This window comes from Plecotus auritus (genome assembly GCF_963455305.1).
Source record: "Plecotus auritus genome assembly, chromosome: 5".
NCBI lineage: Eukaryota > Metazoa > Chordata > Mammalia > Chiroptera > Vespertilionidae > Plecotus > Plecotus auritus.
The window spans coordinates 65,950,675-65,957,001 of record NC_137776.1 but is presented as its reverse complement, the minus strand read 5'-3'; the positions used below and the strand labels follow the sequence as shown (position 1 = coordinate 65,957,001).

Genomic DNA, 6,327 nt, shown 5'->3' with positions numbered 1-6,327 from the left:
AGGACAGATACCCAGTCCCCAACCAATCATCCCATGGCAACTCCTTATCCTACCCCTCCCCTCTTGAGTGCTTATATACCGCAACACTCGAATAAAAAAACGAGGCTTGATCAGAACCTTGTCTTGCCTCCGTTCTTCGCGTTCCTTGTTTATTTCATTCTCTTAGGTGGTTCCTGCGTGCCCTCGTTGCTGCCCCGCGGGCCGGGGCAGCCCATGTGGCTAGATTCTTACTGAAAACACCATGACGATAATGTGAGGTTCAGGGGAGGTCACGTGGTGCAGGGAAAGAGCCTTAGAAGCCATGTCCCTGGTCTCTTCTGCAGCTAATTTACAGTGTGGTCTCAAAACCAAGCTAACCAGAAGCAGGGAGTTGGGTGAGGAGGTTTGGATGGTGTGGAGGTTGGGGAAGCAAAGAATTCCTTGGCTCTCTTCTGCTGTTTCTTGACTGGTGACAACCTCTGTGTGTGAGTGAAAAGCAATGTATTTTGGTTATTGGGCACAGAACATAAGTAGTATCAAGCCCAATGTTTAGCAATTATGTCCACTATCTCCACCAAATGGACACCTGGCCATTGTGGGAAGAATGGTTACTATAGCAATGAAAGTGATGCATTTTACACAGGCATAGCCTTTGAATATGGGGGTGGGCAAAAGTAGAATTACGGGCTACAGATATATCATTCAAAAAATTTTAGTGAGGTGACTGAATACATACAAAATGCAGAACTTAGAAAGCAGAAATAAATTCTGACGCAAGCTACAATGTGGATAATCATATTTGCATGTGAGCCTTTGTATAACATTGTAAAATGGTGTGGACAAAACTAGTCACTGTCTTTACGAAGACTTGCTATTTTCTGATTGATTGGAAAGAGAAGACAGATTTGTGTGTCTGGCGGTGAACTCCCTCTTATTATTTGGGAAGTGAGCCCAAGTTATTTTATGGGAATTCAAGAAAGAGGAGGCTCCAAAAGTTGAGAGATTTATTCATTCGATGTCAAAGTAAAGAAAAGAGGAAGAGGAAAAGAGAGAAGAGGAAGGAGAAGAGAGGAAGAAAAGATTCCTGAGCTTGGCACGCTTCTTTGACAAAAAACTGCTCCCTTAAGCTTCCCCTGACACGCTTACATACCCACAACTTGGGACCCAAGATGGAAAAACAAGGTTGAAACCAAACTTTCCATTCTACTTTCCCCAAACCCCCTTATATTAGTCACTTTGGTGTTGCAAAATTCAGAGTTCATCTAGTCCAACTGTCAGCCAGATGCTTGAATCCTCTCCACACAGTTGGTCCTTAAGTTGGGCTGACAGCTTACTTAGTTGATCTTTCAATTATATTTTCCTGTTGGACCCATAGAATTTTACATAAAAACAACTCTCAGGGAAAAGAGAAAAATAAAAATAAAGAAGCACTTCTACTTTAAATGTTACATTCTCAATTATTAATTGCTAGAGGCCTGGTGCATGAATTTGTGCACAGGTGGGGTCCCTTGGCCTGGCTATCTCGCCCAGTCCTGATCAGGACCAATCGGGGCCGGCCAGAGGGAGGGACCACGGAGGTTGGCTGGCCGTGGAGGTTGGCTGTGGGAGCACATTGACCACCAGGGGACAACTCCTGCATTGAGCATCTGCCCCCTAGTGGTCAGTGCACTTGATAGCAACTGGTTGACCAGTCATTCAGTCGTTTGGTCGCTTAGGCTTTTATATAGCGAGATATTTAAAAACAGTATTTAAATCCAGTTGGGCCCGGCCAGGGTTGCTCAGTGGTTAAACATGACCCATGAACAAAGAGGTCACCAGGTTTGATTCCCAGGCAGCGCACATGCCCAGGTTTCAGGCTCAGGCTCAATCCCTATTAGGGGGCATGCAGGAGGCAGCCAATTTATGTTTCTCTCTCAGTGATGTTTCTATTGCTCCCTCTCCCTTCCTCTCTCTCTAAAAATCAATGAAAACATATTAAGTAAATAAATAAATCCAATTGCAAAGTATTTTGTCTCCTCCCAAATATACGGGGTGAGGCAAAAGTAAGATGATATTTGTTTTTATGGAAAATAATACAAAAATTAATAAATAGCAATACAAGCACTAACTGGTTTGGCTCAGTGGATAGAGCATCAGCCTGCGGACTGAAGGGTCCCAGGTTCGATTCTGGTCAAGGGCATGTACCTTGGTTGCAGGCACATCCCCAGTAGGGGCCGTGCAGGGGGCAGCTGATTGATGTTTCTCTCTCATCGATGTTTCTAATTCTCTATCCCTCTCCCTTCTTCTCTGTAAAAAATCAATAAAATATATTTAAAAAATAAATAAATAGCAATATAAGAATAACTGTTTCTGGTACTCCCAACTATAAACCTACTTTTGCCCCAACCTATATTTGTGTGTATGTGTACATACTTAATTGTAGGGGAGAGACAAATTTCCTCAACCCTCAAGGTTCTTCTGGCTGCTCTGATAATCAATGAGACATGAGACAGATTAGCAAGAGGAAATAACCAAATGTAATATATACATGTGTATGGGAACCTACATACCATGAGAGAGTCAGAGACCCCACATGCACGAGAGGTTTAAAGATACAAAGGGGGTGCTCGCTTTGGCAGCACATATACTAAAGATACAAAGGGGGATTGAGGTATATAAGATCTCCTTGTCTAGGGATGAGGTAAGGTGCCTTGGGGGCTTAAAGGGTCAATTCAGGATGATAAGAATAAAGGCTTAGTAAATAAAAGTGCGCTTTGCCATGTAGATAGATTAAAAGAGGTGATTTCTCATAATAGCTTATTATGGTCAAGGCCCCTAATTCAAATTCTTCTAGGTAATTGCAGGGGATGGGGATGGTGGACAGAAGTTTCTCTTGAGTCTGAGGCTAAAGCTGCCTTTGCTGAAAATAATTTGCATACCACTGAGGCACATCTTGGGGTGACGCCTTCTGTTACCTGAAAGGGGACTTGGCCCTGAGAGGGTCCAGTAGTGTGTGGGTTCTTGACTTCCTGCAGGAAAAATTTCACAACACGAGTCCAGGTGAATTTTAAAAGACATTTGTTAAAGCTGAAGAGAGTGAAATAAGGAAGGGCTTAGGATAACAGGAGCGGTGGGTAGATAAGCCTAGGGTGGGCTACTTTAGCTCACTAAGAAGTCAGAGAAAGGGATCCTGGGGACAGATTTGGAGGGTTTGCCTGGGACCAGCACCTACTGCCTGTTGATGCCTTGGTTGCAAGCCTTAGAGTTTGGAAAATGCATGGCTGTGGGGGAAGGAGAAGGAAAGGGGGAGAGGGAGAGGGAGAGGGAGACGGGAGGGGAAGAGGAAGAGCTAAGGTGTGCTGCTCTAAGGGAGAGCCTGAGCTGGGGCCTTTATTTTAGAGGTTTTGTGTTGTTGATTTTAAGTATGTTTTTTGATTGATTTTTAGAAATAGAAGAAGGGAGAGTGATAGAAAGTTAGAAACATCGATAAGCTGCCTCTTGCATGCCCCCTACCGGAGATTGAGCCCACAACATGTGCATGTGCCCTGACAGGGAATTGAACCAGTGACCTCTTGGTTCATGGGTTAATGCTCAACACCAAGCAACACTGGCTGGGCTGTGGTTGAGGGTTTTAAAGGCTGGGCATTGAAGGGATATCTTAGGGGAGGATCCCAATAGAATATTGATCAGCTTTATGCTAATATGCCAAAATGAGGTTTATTCTCTTAACTTGTCTGTTCTTGGTGTGGCTGGCAAATGGCACTAATTGGGTTTCTGTTATGTCTCCCAGAGTATGGTGATTTAAGCTATTTGCTCTCTGGTTGGGGAGGAGATGTCAAAACCATTTACTATTAAGTGTCCTTGGTTTAGGGAAGATAGTATTTACTAGATGGCGGCAGACTGCTGTTTAACTGTCTGTTTCCCTATTCTATTTATCCTGGTTTACTGGTCTGTTTCAGTTATATAATTTCCTTTTAACATTTCTCTTTACAAACTTTCTACAATTTTCACAAACCTTTTTTTTTTTTTTTTAAATATATTTTATTGATATTTCACAGAGAGGAAGAGAGAGGGATAGAGAGCTAGAAACATCGATGAGAGAGAAACATCGATCAGCTGCCTCCTGCACGCCCCCTACTGGGGATGTGCCCGCAACCAAGGTACATGCCCTTGACCGGAATCGAACCTGGGACCCTTCAGTCCGCAGGCCGACGCTCTATCCACTGAGCCAAACCGGTTTCGGCTTCACAAACCTTTTTACCCATTCAGAAATAACCAGCTTTAGAACAACTCACTTTTTTCCCTTCAAAACATGTCTGCATTCCTCATATCTTTTGTTACCAAAACCACACAATTTCTTTCTAATTAGTTAGAATTCTTAATTTTTAGAAACCTTGATTTTTTTTATTGTTTTATTTTTTTTCTTTTCAATGTAATAAAATTTATTACAGCAGGGTTGAGAAAAGCATATATAGTTATCTGTTTCTTCATTCCTCTTCTTTAAAATCTTTATTGCTGAAAGCATTACAGACGCCCCCCTTTTCTTCCCCATCGACCCCTTCTAGCCTGCACCCACTCTCCCTTTCCCCTGCCCCAGGCCTTCACCACATTATATTCTGTGTCCATGAATTATGCATATGTGCATACAAGTTCTTTGGAAACCTTGATTTTTTTAATGACAACTGAAAAGTAAGTAATTAGCCTTTCCGGCGTCCAAGATGTCGAAGAGAGGACGTGGTGGGTCCTCCAGGGCGAAATTCCGGATTTCCCTGGGTCTTCCGGTAGGAGCCATGATCAACTGCGCTGACAACACAGGAGCCAAAAATCTGTATCTTATCTCTGTGAGGGGATCAAGGGACGACTGACCAGACTTCCTGCTGTCGGTGTGGGTGACATGGTGATGGCCACAGTCAAAAAAGGCAAAGCAGAGCTCAGAAAGGAGGTACATCCAGCAGTGGTAATTGGACAACGAAAGTCATACCTGAGAAAAGATGGCGTGTTTATTTTGAAGATAATGCGGGGGTCACAGTAAACAATAAAGGGGAAATGAAAGGTTCTGCCATCACTAGACCAGTTGCAAAGGAGTGTGCAGAATTGTGGCCCAGGACTGCATCCAATGCTGGCAGCATTGCATGACTCTCTGGTGTATTTGTAAAGGAAAAACCCATTAAAAATTGGTGACATAACTAAATAAAAAAATAAAGTAAGTAAGTAAGTAAGTAGCCCTGGCCAGTTTGACTCACCTGCGGACTGAAAGGTCCCGGGTTCGATTCCGGGTTTCGGGCTTGATCCCCAGTGGGGGTGTGCAGGAGACAGCAGATCAATGATTCTCTCATCATTGATGTTTCTATCTCTCTCCATCTCCCTTCCTCTATGATTAAAAAATAATAATAGTAAAAATTTTTTTAGAAAATAAAGTAACCACAAAGGCTGGTCTGAAATTTAAAAAAAAAAGTAAGTAATTAGCATCCTTTAGATTGGCAAGTGCATTTCAAAACTTCTAGAAACGCACTCACACTTTTAAAAGATATACTTCTAATAAAGTGTAAGACATTTATTAACAGCTTCAAGTGTATTTTTTATTAAAAAAATAACCGGTTAACTTCAGACTTGTCTAGCAATCAGTGTTTAATAGTTGAAATAAGTTAATTGATCTGCTTAGATAGCAAAGATTTTTTCCTTTCAATAAGGATTACTTCCCAGAAACTTGCATCTTAAAAGATGGCCCAGATCAGATAAGAGTTCTTTAAAATCAGGTATTTGTATCTCAAGGTACCAGGAAAGAAATTCAAGCTGCCCCGAGTAGGCTATTGGTTTCATAAAGCCAATTATCTATACACATTTTGAGCTGAAAAGAGTAGGGCTGTAGGAAGGTAAAAGGATTTAGTGGGCTTTCATGTTCTGGAGCCACACCTCTGGCCCTGTAAAGACTTTATTTGTAAAACAAGGACAGTCATTTTTAACACCTTAAGGATTAAGCAAATGTTGGCAAGGGACTAACAAGGTCATTCACCCATTTTTGGAATGTTTCTTTCCATCTGGGTATATATTTTTTTCTTTTTAAATATATTTTATTGATTTTTTTACAGAGAGAAAGTAGAGGGATAGAGAGTTAGAAACATCGATGAGAGAGGAACATCGATCAGCTGCCTCCTGCACACTCCCCACTGGGGATGTGCCCTCCACCAAGGTACATGCCCTTGACAGGAATCGAACCTGGGACCCTTCAGTCCGCAGGCCGACTCTCTATCCACTGAGCCAAACCGGGTAGGGCGCCATCTGGGTATATTTTTCTTTCAGGATGTAGCAATGACAAAAACCTATTTTACAGGTAGCATATAGCTGAGGGTCATTTCTTTTTTTTCTTTT

The 6,327-nt window shown here is 42.3% G+C and overlaps 1 pseudogene across 1 annotated transcript; it reads left to right on the top strand.

The window, feature by feature from the left end:
• The first annotated feature begins 4,676 nt into the window (after positions 1 to 4,676).
• Positions 4,677 to 5,094, top strand: LOC308248898 (large ribosomal subunit protein uL14-like; annotated as a pseudogene). Its single transcript has one exon. The product of its transcript is annotated as a large ribosomal subunit protein uL14-like (transcript).
• Positions 5,095 to 6,327: the final 1,233 nt, after the last annotated feature.